The 15,007-nt window shown below is 36.7% G+C and overlaps 1 protein-coding gene across 1 annotated transcript in view; it reads left to right on the top strand.

Annotated features, from left to right (window-relative positions):
- LOC136854573 (1-phosphatidylinositol 4,5-bisphosphate phosphodiesterase classes I and II-like) overlaps positions 1–15,007 on the top strand; it is a 513,384-nt gene that overhangs the window by 343,190 nt on the left and 155,187 nt on the right.

Below are 15,007 nucleotides of genomic sequence, written 5' to 3'. Positions count from 1 at the left end.
CCAGCGTTTGGTAAATGTAAATTAAACGGCCGCACAAAGATATCGTTTATTAATATACTATAGAAAAGGGTGTATATAATACTTAGATCCACGAGGGGCTAGTACTAAACACGGCGCCCCAAGGAGATTCCGCCATCTTCAGTACTAGCGCCTTGGAGGTGACCCGTAGATATAGCACCCTAATGAACAGGCTCTCAAAAGAAAGAAGTTTATAGCAGAGATAGTCCGAGAAACAAGGCGAAGTGTTTGATGTTTTTGAAAACTCCAAAGTGTGAATGTCCATTTTTTCTGTGTTTTTTGATACCGAAAAGAAAGTTGTAGTGCCAAAGCCAAACGCAAGGTGACCCAGTGGATAACCTGGTAATCACGGCAGGTAAAAGGCTCAAATGTTTTGTCTGAAACGAGGAAACAGGTACTCGGGAAGAGGGAAGGAAGGCAGAGGAAGGAAACAGGTACTCGGGAAGAGGGAAGGAAGGGAGAGAAAGGAATCTTGAACTGAATATATGAGTTAATCCTTTTACGAATATGATCAGTTCAAAATTCGCCTAAGGCGTATAACAGTATTAAGAAATATCCCAAACCCAGATCAGAGAGAGAGAGAGAGAGAACGCAACCTATAAATAAGTAAGAATATCATGAAATAGGAACTCAGATCAGAATGATAGAGAGAGAGAGAGAGAGAGAGAGAGAGAGTCAAAAATTGTAAGAGCTTACTAAAATATGTAAGAATATCATGAAATAGACACACATCAGAGAGAGAGAGAGATAAAAATCACAAGAACGACCTTAAATATGTAAGAATACCATGAAATAGGAACATAGATGAGAATAATGGAGAGAGAGAGAGAGAGAGAAACATATTAATCACGGAACTGCAGAAACGCAGGTCAGAATGAGAGAGTGAGAGAAACAGGAGAGAAAGAGAGAGAGAGAGAGAGAAAAAGAGGGCGTGCTCCTAAAGGCGAGTGGAGCAGGGAAATGAAAAGGTAGACTTGGGTACTACCTTTCCGCAACATGGAAATTTGGACTCCGCAATATATAGCGATGGTATCTTTCCAGATCAATAAATATAACGAAGTACACTCGCTTTCCAACTTCGTTTTCCGCGTAAAAATGGGGTTTCTTTTGACGTTCAGGCGACGCTCTGAAAACCAGGCTTGTAACGAATTCATATTTTTGATATTGTATTTTTTATGTTGAGTTATGAAGCTTATTTATTCCGGTGCTTGTTTCTAATAAGTCCTGGTCATATATTTTAATTCTTTCTAGTTTGTTTACTAATATGTACTTAGTTATTTCATTCACATCAATAAAATTATATTAGGCAGGTAGTCAGTATTTCCATCGATTATTTTTTAATGTATTCAGCAAAGGTTTAGTCAACTATTCCGTGAATTAGTCTATTTATTTGAAGTTCGCTATTCCCCTCATTTTCTTTACGGGCCCAGTAGATTCAAAATTAACTAAGAAATGCTATTTTGCAATGCATTGAAAGTCTTTTCGTCTCTAAGTCTTGATTTGTGTCGTTCATACTGTTATCAGTGTCCGTGGTCTGATGGCACCTGTCTTTCAGAAGGAAGTCTGGTTTTAGATAGTCATATCAGAACAAAGTTATTTCCCGTAGGGGAGCAGTGACGTCAGTGCACGTCATTCGGTTCTTTCAGCGTGTCGTTCCTTTACCCTTTCGTTCCTTTTACTGTACCTCCTTTCATATTCTCTTTCTTCCATCTCGCCATCCACCCTCACCTAACAATTGATTCATGGTGCAACTGCTTTGAGGTTTTCCTCCTGTTACACCTTTCAGACCTTTTGCTGTCAATTTCCGTTTCAGCGCTGAATGACCTCATAGGTCCCAGTGCTTGGTCTTTGGCCGAAATTCTGTATTCAGTTCAACAAAGTTATTCAGTAATTGAGTTAGCAGCACCTGGAAAGTGATTTACTAGCTGATCATGCATCTTGACCAAAGAATGCACTAAAACAAAAAAGGTCTGCATGCGTCACGACTCACATCTTAAAATGAGCGCGAAAAAAGAACACGCTGCTGTTGTTTCAAGGTAGTCGATTGAAGGAGCTAAAAATTCAGTTACGTTACGAATAAAAGACAGTCACAAATTAACATAACTATGCATCAGTCATGAGCTGAAATTACGTGTTTAATGTTTACTGGGCACTCTGCTGCATTTCATACCTTCGGCAACCGTCCTTCTCCAGCGCCACTGAAACCTCTTTACAGGTGTCACTAGAACAGTTGTTCTTAACCCTTTTATTACCACGCCCTAAGGGTTTGTCCTTCCCTCCACGCCCCCCTTGCACATATGAGTAAAATTCGCTCCCAGATTTAAAGGAAAGTAAAAAAAAAAAAAAAAGGAAAGAGAAGGGGTGTTTTTATTCTTATGGGAATGAATTAGTGAGATACTTGACACTGCTTCGTGGCGACTCTCGTTAAGAGAATAACAAATATAATTAGAGAATGTTTAATTTTTCCCTAGGGCCCCGCAACCCCCTTGGAAATTTCTGACGCGCCCCAGGTCAAGAACCATTGCACTAGAAGGTATCCATTGACACCTGTAAAAAGAGAGATATATGTATATGTGTATATATATATATATATATATATATATATGTATATATATATGTATACATACATATATGTATATATATATATATATATATATATATATATATATATATATATATATATATATATATATATATATATATATTTCATATTTCCATTTCCACCTGTTAACTTCACTCCATCGCGGAAGGCGGGATAATGTTGCCCCAGATGTTTCGGGAAGGGGAGGGGGGGCGGCCAGGGGAAAACTCTCCGTAAGACGACACTAAGAAGAGGAAAGGGGTTGCGACAGAGAGCTGGATGGGGCGCCCTAATCCCAAAGTTTCAAAGGAGGTCAAGTGAGTCTTGTCAATCACACGGTCTTCTTCAAGTGACACTGCTCAAATAGAGAGAATGATGTTCGGGAGGGCCGATGTGGTGTCGTGGGAGACGGGTGTCATGTTTGTGAGTTTTATTATTTATTGTTAATATTATTATTGTGTAATAAAAATCCACAATTATGTAGTAAATATAATAATAATAATAATAATAATAATGATAATAATAATAATAATAATAATAATAATAATAGTAATAATAATTCTAAGAAATTCACAATCAGCAACAAGTAAGGAGGAATAGAGTATTGTGTAAGATTTTTTTCCTGTAATATATATATTTATGTTACATAAATGCTTGCATACACACACACACACACACACACGTATATATATATATGTATATATATAAATATATATATATATATATATATATATATATATATATAATATCATTCCGCTGATTGTTTCTTTAGTAATATGTAATGGGTATTTTTATGGGATGTGTAAGTCTTGCCTGGGTTTGTACATACTGTAAATGTCAGGTATGATGACATACTTGATCATATATGTTTTCCCGAGAAATCTTTGTTTATCATTCTGCATGGGAAAGTTACAAGATAATCAAAACAATTTAAGATAATCAAAACAATTTATATATATATATATACATATATATATAGATTATATATATATAAGTATATATATGCAAGTATATATACATATATATACATACTTATGTATGTGTATTAAACCACAAAAAGATTAGGAAAAATGCAATTATGAACCTGTAAAAATTTTTCGGTTAGGCCACTCTTTAACGCTAACACCAAGCACTTTGTATCATTAACCACGGGATGTAATTGCTCGCCACCACATACAGCCTTGACCCCGTTATCTCAGGTCATTTCCAGTCGTAGCACGAAGCTCCCTGAACTCCAAAAGCAGACTTCATTCGCCGCAGTCCGGAATTGGCATCGTTATCCTTGGGACAACTGGTATTGGAAATATTCCCAGAGAGGCTTGTGAAGGGCCTGTAAAAAAAAAAAAAAAAGTTTATTGTTCTGAATCTGGTCACAGACCCAGAGTTCCTTGTTTCGTCTATAACTGTAGCCCCACAAATTGATTGCTTTGGGTGTAGAAATAACTAGAGAGTTTTAAAACAAATGAAAAATATAAACAAAGCTCCTTGTTTTGAATATAGTCCAGACCCAGAGTTCCTTGTTTCGTCTATAACTGTAGCCCTTCAGATTGATTGCTTTGGGTGTAGAAATAACTAGAGAGTTTTAAAACATATGAAAAATATAAACAAAGCTCCTTGTTTTGAATATAGTCCAGACCCAGAGTTCCTTGTTTCGTCTATAACTGTAGCCCCACAATTTGATTGCTTTGGGTGTAGAAATAACTAGAAAGTTTTAAAACATGTGAAAAATATAAACAAAGCTCAGTGTTTTGAATATAGTCACAGACCCAGAGTTCCTTGTTTCGTCTATAACTGTAGCCCCACAAGTTGATTGCTTTGGGTGTAGAAATGATTCATAAAGTTTTAGAGAATAAAAGTCATGTAGTAAAAAAAATAAAAACAAAGCCTATTGTTCTGAATCTGGTCACAGACCCAGAGTTACTCGTTTCGTCTTAACTGGTCCTACAAATTGATTGCTTTGGGTGTAGAAATAACTAGAAAGTTTGAAAACAGATGAAAAATAAAAACGAAACCTACTTTTCTGAATCTAATCACAGACCCAGAGTTCCTTGTTTTGTCTATAACTGTAGCCCTGTCAATCGATTGCTTGGGGTGTAGAAATGATTTATAAGGTTTTAGAAAATAAAAGTAATTTATTAAAAAAACAAGGCTTACTGTTTTGAATCTAGTTACAGACCCAGAGTTGCTTGTTAGGTCTATAACTGTAATCCTACAAACTGATTGCTTTGGGACAGGAATAATTCGGGTTGTAAAAATAAAAAATTAGGCTTTGGTGGTTCCTTGTCACATTAAGTGAAAGGGCGGAACCTCTTCCTCCGAAATAAGAGTAAGTTACAGTTCCATTGCCGTTTGGTTTCTGCTGAAGCTTCTTCAGTAGAGAACCCCAGTTTGTGGTGTAGGAAGTTGAGGAACACAAATATTGAGAATAAAAGTTTGAAATTTGTATTTTAAACGAATAACATTATGGTGAAGCTTTATGTATCTTCATATAACAACAAGGACAGGTCAAACTCCGGCCGGCTGATGAAGAGTTAGAGGAATTTATTTTTGGTGATAGAAATTCATTTCTCGCTATAATGTGGTTCGGATTCCACAATAAGATGTAGGTCCCGTTGCTGAGTAACCAGTTGGTTCTTAGCCACGTAAAATAAGTCTAATCCTTCGGGCCAGCCCTAGGAGAGTTGTTAATCAGCTCAGTGGTCTGGTAAAACTAAGGTACACTTAACTTCAAACTTCAAAAAGAAAACATGAAGTATTTTGGAGAGAAGATTAGGAAGGGGGGTTGAGGCTGAGTAGCACTCAGCAGAGGGAAGGTAGAGACAAAACTCAGAATATTTGAGAACGAGTAAAAAAGTGGGCAGATTTACCCAGATCTGACAGGTTAAGAGTGGAGTAACTGCTTTAGTATATAACGCCTCAGCGTTAGTAGACTTCAATTGGCCTATGGCGATGGAAATTAAAGGCCAGATTTAATTTCTAGGAATTTTCATCAGAATAAAGTCGTGTGGAAAATTATGGTTAGGACTAAAAATTGGGGTACATTCTTTTAGGTGTGTAGATGAGTATGACAAACAACGTAGTACATATAGGCAAAGGAAAAGATCTGTAGGCTGTATTTAAGGATGAGCACATTTAGATGGTATTTGCACAATCAAGAAAATGGACATACGCACTAATGTGGCAATTGAATACGACTGAACAAAATGTTTACAGAAAAAAATTGGATACTTTAATAGAACAAACGAAATACCAAACAGTGGCATATATCCCACATCGTTTGGCTCTAATAAAGAAGCGTTAGGTCAGTACATGGATGGGTGACCACCAATTAAAATCAAAACACCATAACTTACACATACGACGGACGTTGAGAGACTTGTGAGAGCGGCAGAGAGCCACAATGAGACCTGAAATTCACCAGGTGGACTGAAAAAGATGGACGTATTCAGAATTAACGCCTAATTGGAAAGGTGCTGAAGTATCACTTGGAAGTGAATGGTGCATGATTACCGAATAAAAGCCTGAGTGGGAATGGCGTCTGGAGATTCTCAAACGTGTGTTGAAGAACTTCTCTCTCTCTTCCAAGAAGGGAGAGAGAGAGAGAGAGGGAGAGTTCCTTTTTATCACACGAAGCCAGACCACTCTTACACTCTGGAGCTCACTCGCAGAATATATATATATATATATATATATATATATATATATATATATATATATATATATATATATATATATATATATATATATATGCATATGTATAACATGCATGTCTGTGTGTGTATCGGTACATATATGTGTGTGTATATATATATATATATATATATATATATATATATATATATATATATATATATATATATATATATATATATATATATATATATATATATATATATATATATAAAATCTCATCTCTCTCTCTCTCTCTCTCTCTCTCTCTCTCTCTCTCTCTCTCTCTCTCTCTCTCTCTCTCTCTCTCTCTCTCCTTTTTCGTGATGCCATCTTCCGCATTAGCATCCTGAACTAGTGATATTACTCCCGCTTTTGATACTTGGCATCCGAGAGAGATTAATTTTACGTCTCTTTACTCCCAAGGTAAGGTTCCCTTTCTTCAGCCAAAACCTGGGCCATTTTCTTCACCGAAGGGTCATTTCGCAGTCGAAAACCTCTCGTTTTGTAATCCCTGCGAAATGCTACGGCAATGCCAGACTCCATTTGAGTAATCCACGCAGAGAAAACAGTTTGGCTTCGGTTGGATTCGAGTCGACAAACAAAATAAATATATGGGAATAACCGACTCACGAGACCCCATTATTATTCCGTGCGCAGGGCTAAAGAATAAGCCAATTTATATCACTTCTGTGCGTGGAAATGGACTATTGATATTTATGCTGCGTTGGGAATTTTTCCCCGAGCCTTTTTTTTTTTTTTTTTTTTTTTTTTTTTTTTTGGGGTCCTCCAGGACTCTGTATGCAGATCTCGTGTTTAGATGCTGAATACGGCAGGATTTTTCTTTGGTCTTTTGAGGAGCGGTGTTAAAAATAAAGGTACGAGTTTATTTATAGACGTTTATACAAATATATATATAGACATTTCTGACGGTGATGACAACGGGTTAGGGGGGAGCGGTGTTTTTTTTTTTGTTTTTTTTTTCTTGTTAGTACTATATTTAGTATTCACTAAATTTAGTCTTATGGTAGTGAGCAGAACTGGTTGGATGGATAATTGTGTTGGTTGTTTTGTATGTGGAAAGAATTGACCAGCACGAAGAAAATATGTGTATAAAAAAAAGAAATAATGTTTGTTAAGGTCTGTGTCGAAATATAATATGACTGAATGAATAGAATATTTGGGTGGTTGTAAAGAAGTCCAAAGATTGGCCGTGCAGGGTGTTATAAATGCAAAAATACTGTAGTTGGAAGAAGAGGCCGTTCTGGCAGTGAAGTGATCACAGTTATTCATTTCAACTTTAATCTTACTTCAAGGGATATAGATTGATTTTAACGTTTTTATAAAGGACAAGTTTCATCTTACTTCAAGGGATCTAGATTGATTTTAACGTTTTTATAAAGGAGTGATGGCGAGGGTGATTCTATTGGGTGGCATGAATGCAAAACTCATCGGCTTAGCGTGATAAGAGGCATTTGTTAGCAGGGTAGAACGGAATCACGTTTCAAGGAAACAAGTTCAGTTTTGGCAGACTTTGCGAGAGGGGGAAAATGTAGAAAGTGGTAGATGGCCGGAGTACATAAGCTATACTAAGGGAGAGCTGGCATTCGAACTTCTGGAGCCCTATGAAAACAGAACTTTTTAAAGACAAAGTCATTTTTTTTTATCCTCAAAGGGATAGAGCCGACCTTCAGGTCACCCATCTTTATTTATTACTGATGAGTAAATTAATACTACTACTACTAGTGAGGATAATGTAAGTGTTAGGGTAGGTTGCTTGGGAAAAGATTATATTAATATGGGTAATAAAAACAGGAGCAGTCATGTCCCTTACGACATCATATTCGTAGTTCTAGAAGGACCTCTTCGACATTTCCAATTTACAATGATTTCATTTCGACGGCAGTCTGCCATGTCATTATTTTGGTCAAGTCGTATTTGTTTCCGCGCTATTTCAGTCTACTTTTGGCGCTAAATTTTCGCCTTTATTGAACTGATAGTGTCAAAATACACTAACTTAACAATGTCTGTGGAATATTACCATTCATAGTCTGTGTTGAGAGAAATCAAAGCATGAATCCTCATGCTCGTGTTGGCACCCATTTGGAACTAAACTTGATGCGCTGCATTTGCTTATTGAAAATTAACCGAGTCATTGTGTTAATGAATGAACCACAATGGACCTCAGCTCTCGACAGTTTTCCTCTTCGTCGCTGGGAGGTTTATCTGTGTGTGTGTATGTGTGTGTGTGTGTGTAGTTTCTTTTATATGTAGGTACTACTGTACATCAGTCAGTTCTTTTAAACTCTTGGTGAGACATCGCAGTTTACTGACTGTTTCCCTCTGCTGCTAAGCTTCAGAATTTTCTTCCTCCTGTTTTCCAGACCCATAACCTTTCGTTCGCAGGGCGCACTGTAGGCATTAATAAAGGTTCTTTGCAGCGTCCTTCGGACCCCTAGCTGCAACCCCTCTCGTTCCTTTCACTGTACCTCCATTCATATCTGTCTTTCGTCATGCTATCCACCTTCTCCTAATAATTATTCCAAAGGGCACCAGCGAGGTTTTCCTCCTGTTACACCTTCCAGACCTATCCACTCTCATTTTCCTTTCCAGCGCTGAACGACCTCGTAGGTCCCAGTGCTTGGCCTTTGGCCTAAACTGTATATTCCTTCCTTCCTTCCATAACATTTCGTCTCTTAAGAGACAAATGTAATTCTTCCTTCGTCGTCAAGCCCCAACCTTCTCCCCTTTTTTCACAATCTTCTTCTCATCGGTCTTGGGCTAGAAAAGGGTATCAGGTTGCACGTGCCATTTGTCTTCGCTCTAAAAAAAAAAAAGAGGAGGTACTGACGGCCATCAGATAACAATAAGAGGAACCAACAATGGACTGGAAGCCTTTTTCACTCTCCCTTCGGCGACCTGTTCTGCTGCTAACTTCACCCCGACTCTCTTTTTTATCCTCGGTGTTCTGAACACGTTAGGAGCCATGAGGAAGTCGAGAGTGGGAGGCTGAGTGAATTCCGTTCCTGTGAGACGGGGGTCAACTCAGAAATTCTACTGTTTATTGGTCAGTTTCAGAAATATGGGAATGAGAGAGCCGAGGATATTGTAGCAGTTGGCTGCAGTTTTCAAAGAGTTTTTTGCTGGGAGATTGTACCAAAGTACTGTGTACTGTGCAAGCACAGGGATCTCAGATTGCAGATATTTGTCGATTTAATCTGTTGTTCGGAATACCTTGCTTTCCATTGCAGTTCGTTATATTATATATATATATATATATATATATATATATATATATATATATATATATATATATATATATATATATATATATATACATATATATATATATATTGTGTGTATATAAATCACAAACATATATAAATATATAACTACAAATTAAAATGATCATGGTCCATTTTATCGGATCAAATCAAAGATTTAAAGGTATACTATTTTAACTGCATACAATCAAATGCAGGTTTTTTTCAAACATTTTTTGCTTAGGTGAAGTGTCAGCGCTCCAAATTAAATACGCCGATTACATGACCCCTCAGGTTTAGGAATTGGAGATTCCCAAAAAAAAAAAAAAAAATCCAATCACTGTAGGTTGATTTTTTTTTTTTTTTTTTTTTTTTTTTTTCTCTCTTGTTTATGGATGCCAGTAATCCGGAGAAACCAATTTCAGGACACTAGATGTGAGAGAGCCAAGTCAGACGAGGCATTCCAATTATTTGTCTCTGGCTAAGTGAGTCTCTCTCTCTCTCTCTCTCTCTCTCTCTCTCTCTCTCTCTCTCTCTCTCTCTCTCTCTCTCTCTCACTTTATGGCGTTGTTTTTATATGTAACTTGTTTATCTGAAAACTTAACAAGACAGTTTTGCGATAAGTTTTTTTTGGTTAAGTAATTATAAAGTTACACACACATATATTGCATTCGAAAGCAACATCATAAGATTTATAAATAACTTATTGAAAAGAATATAGAAATTTAATGTAAATATCGCGTAGTGAAGAATAGGATTTGTATAGCATTATCTCCCAGTAAAATTAAGGAAATGTAATGTTATTATATCATAATAAAAATAAAGAAGCTTTAGTTGAATTTTTCGCGAAAAAAAGTTCATGCTAAATATTATCGATTAGCTCAGAAGAAAGAGTAAATAAAATTATATTGACTAAGAAAGGAAACAGCAGAATTCATGAATCGTTTCATTATAACGATATAAAATTTAATGAAGGTTTTCAAAATAAGGACTGTGGTATTATTGTTTATTTTAAAAAAAGATATAAAATTTAATGAAGGATTTCAAAATAAGACTGTGGTATTATTGTTTATTTTATAAAGATATATAATCTAATGAAGGATTTCAAAAGACTATGGTGTTATTGTTTATTTTAAAAAAGATATGAAATTTAATGAAGGATTTCAAAATAAAGACTGTGGTATCATTGTTTATATTATAAAGATATAAAATGTAATGAAGGATTTCAAAATAAAGAATATGGTATTGATTATTATATAAAGATATAAAATGTAATGAAGGATTTCAAAATAAAGACTGTGGTATTATTGTTTATTTTATAAAGATATATTTAATGAGATACTTCAAAATAAAGACTGCGGTATTATTGTTTATTTATCTGACAAAAGTATCTGAGAAATCCTCTGTCGACGAGTGACGTCTTGTAGCATCATTTCAAACTTTTACTTTCATAAACTAATTTGCGTGGTCGAGAACCTCGGGGTCCCATTGGCAGTAAACTGAACCGAAGTGTGACTTAGCCGCTGATTATACGCAGCAATTTACAAGCAGCTGATGACGTCAAGCGTGTTTTTCTCCTTTGCCGAAAGAGAGAAACATATTTTTTCAAGGTTCCCCGTTAATAGTGAAACTTCTGTCAGGGTTTCAAATTGCAGTCCTGACGTAAAACTTGCCAGTTGCATGCGATTGAGTAACAGGCGCAGCCATTGCGTGGAGGCGAGGTCACACGGCACATTTTCCGGTATTTTTTTTCTATACCCAGCAAATATTATTTTTTCATATTCGTGTGCAGTCGTGACCAAAGGTCATGGGACTCAGTCAATCAGTTATTGGATTCTGGGTCCGGAGTTCGTCGGCAAGAGAGTAGAAGATGCCGGAAAACGTGTTCGTACTTTCAAAGGACCTGGGTAAAGATTCCTTGTTGCAAGGACGGAGTCCAGAGGTCCACATGGAGCCTCTTATTCCCTTTAACATTTTTAACACTTACGGCCTTTGGATAAGGGCTATTCCTGACATAAGGTCGACTTGATGGAAAACAGCTAGCCAACGAACTTGGGTCAGAAATCTCGCGTTGTCTAAATGTAACCTTGACCATCTTCCTTTAGTCATTTTCCAGTCCATAACCTTCCCAGTTCCAGTCCCTTCCGCATTTGCCCGAGATGTAACCGAGTACTGGGACCTTTCCCTGAAAAAGCGGGACGCCAAATCTTAAAAACTAACCATAGAATTTTCTTGAAAATAATCTCATTATGTTTTCCTCTAATAAACTAACCATAGAATTTGCTTAAAAATAATCACATTATGTTCCCCTCTTAAAAACTAACCATAGAATTTTCTTTAAAATAGTCTCATTATGTTTTCCCTCTTGAAAACCAACCATAGAATTTTCTTGAAAATAGTGTCATTATGTTTTCCTCTTAAAATCCAACCATAGAATTTTCTTGAAAATAGTCTCAGGTTTCCCACACCCAAGTTACTCTAGAGCTACTAATCTAACCTAACCTAATCCAACCTAACCTAACCTAGGGGTCTGGCCAAAAAAAAAAAAAAAAAAAAAAAACCTGGGCTGGTGAAATATTAGTAAACATCACAGGAATTTGCGTCCCGTCCTTCTACGACATAATATTTCGCTGCTCTTTACTGTGTGAGACAGGGCCGTATAAATCCCAGTCTACTCTGCGATATTCAAAACAGATCTCTGTAGTATTTACTGCAAGGTGTTTTTTTGCAGCAACGATGGTCATAGTAATTCGAAGCTCCAAGGTCAGTTGGGTTATATTGCCTTGGTAGCCAGTTCTAAATATTGAAACATTCACCAAGTTATTTTTGAGATGTGAGTGGTACCATTAACCAAAAGACACAGGCAACTTCAGGATCACTTTAGAGAAATGCGCCAGAGGAATACTGGTATCATTCACATCTCAAAAATAACTTACTGAATGTTTCAGAATTGAGAGTTGGCTACCCAAGCAATATAACCCAAATTACCTTGTAGCTCTGAATCACTGTGACCGTCGTTGCTGCATATAAACACCTTACAGTAAATAATACAGAAATCTGATTTGAATATCGCAGAGCAGACTGGTATTTTATAGCCCTGTCTCACACAGTTAAGAGCAGCGAAATATAATGTCGTACTTAAAATAAAACGAAATAAATAACGTCTCTGATTTATATTTGCATCATTAACGACGCAAAAACAAATTCGCGTGACATTTTGGTCGGTGGATAAGTAACGCAGTCACCTCAGAAAATATAAATAAATCTGACTTAATTAATGCTCAAGGCTGCAGTTACTAATCATGGTATTAAGGTAGCAGTTTCAAAATACTGCTGCGTTAATACCATGATTAGTAACGGCAGCCTTGAGCATCAATTAGGTCAGGTTTATTTATATTTTTTGAGATGAATGCGTTACTTATCCACCGAAACATCATGCGAATTTGTTTTTGCATTGTTAATGAAGCGAATATAAATCAGAGAAGTTATTTATTTTTAAATGACTTAATTTTTAAATTAAGCCTCAACCTTAAGTTTTCTAAGGTCAAGTTAACTTAGGTTAGGTCTCACAGAGTTTTATCCAGGTCAAGCTAGGTTAGTTAAGGTCTCATATATTACCGTATTCTAACACAGTTTTTAGTTTTCTGGAAAAGAAAACTATTGAGATGGTTTTGTCTGTCCGTCCGCACTTTATTCTGTCTGCACTTTTTTCTGTCCGCCCTCAGATCTTAAAAACTACTGAGGCTAGAGGGCTGCAAATTGCAGCCCTCTAGCCTCAGTAGTTTTTATTTTATTGAAGGTTATAAAATTAGCCATAAACGTGCTTCTGGCAACGATATAGGATAGGCCATCACCGGGCCGTGGTTGTTAAAGTTTCATGTGCCGCGTCTCATACAGCATTATACCGAGACCACCGAAAGACAGATCTATTTTCGGTGGCCTTGACTACACGCTGTAGCGGCTGTACAGAAAACTCGATAGCGCCAAAGAAACTTAGGCGCATTTTTTGCTTTTCTTTTAGTTTGCGTTGCCATAATGATCGATATCAAAACGTGGGCTGCTTTGTAACTTTTACCAAAAAATTTATTTGTAAGTTAAACTAGCGCTCTCTCTCTCTCTCTCTCTCTCTCTCTCTCTCTCTCTCTCTCTCTCTCTCTCTCTCTCTCTCCAACTACCTTTTTGAAAGTTATCCGTAATTTGAGATAAATAGAGGGTCAGTAAGGCAGAATCTCCGTCGAAGCCCAGAGGCAATTTCTCATTGACGAAAGTTTGGAATCTACTGGTCGGGAGACCTGTGGAGAAAAAAGATTTTTTATTTGTTAGTCTTGTGTTTGTGTTTTTCCCTTGACCACAGTCGTTGTGGCTCCTGTATCAGGAGTAATGATGTTTTTGTTTGGCTGCCATATTTGATATGATCATTTCCACTCATTTCGTTACAGGATTTCGTTGGAAAGAATATGGTGTCATCTCAAAGGATGCATTTATTGCGTTTTATGTAATATTCGCGTTTCAAGCGGGTTAGTTAGTTGATATTGTGAAGAATAAATTGAGTTTAACCTTGCCGTAACGTTTTGACTTTTTTAGTTTTCTGTAAAAGAAAATTATTGAGATGGCTATTTGTATGTCCGTCCGCACGTTTTCTGTCCGCCCTCAGATCTTAAAAACTACTGAGGATAGAAGGCTGCAAATTGATATGTTGATCATCCATCCGCCAATCATCAAACATACCAAATTTCAGCCATCTAACCTCAGTAGTTTCTATTTCATTTAAGGTTAAAGTTAGCCATAATCAAACGCCTGGCAGCGCTATAGGATAGGCCACCACCAGGCCGTGGTTAAAGTTTCATGAGCCGCGGCTCACACAGCATTATACCGAGACCACGGAAATATAGATCTATTTTCGGTGGCCTTGATTATAAGCTGTAGCGCTGTACAGAAAACTCGATTGCGCCGAAGAAACTACGGCGCATTTTTCACTTGTTATCAGTTGTTAGCGGTAGGAATTTATCGAAAGGGAATTTTTCTTCTTATACGTTTTCCGTCTTTTTCTCCTCGATTCTATTTTGCACTTACATTGAATTTTGCGTTACTCTTTGCTATTTTTTTTTTATTGTAGAAGTGTGTATTTATTTACCTTTGCCCCTACACAAGCTTAGTTTCACATAGGGCAGTTTTCTGTTGAATTATATTACCGAGGTTTTTAAGGTGCGCCTATTTATTTATTTATGTTTTGCATTCAGATTACAATGCATTTCTGTATTCATTGAAGATATTACGTTGGTGATATTAATTTCTATATTTAAACCTATTGTCTGTTCACTTCCTGTTAATCCACGTTATTCATTGTGAATACCATTATATTAATGTTATCAATACCTGGGTTGGCCGTCATCTCTGATCCAGTCTATTATTTCTTAGTTTTTTGATTTGTCAGTCATTCCAGGGGTGGCAGGAACTGAAGTCCATTCCCATGTGT

This window comes from Macrobrachium rosenbergii, chromosome 29 (genome assembly GCF_040412425.1).
Source record: "Macrobrachium rosenbergii isolate ZJJX-2024 chromosome 29, ASM4041242v1, whole genome shotgun sequence".
NCBI lineage: Eukaryota > Metazoa > Arthropoda > Malacostraca > Decapoda > Palaemonidae > Macrobrachium > Macrobrachium rosenbergii.
This window is presented reverse-complemented; position numbering and strand designations above follow the sequence as displayed.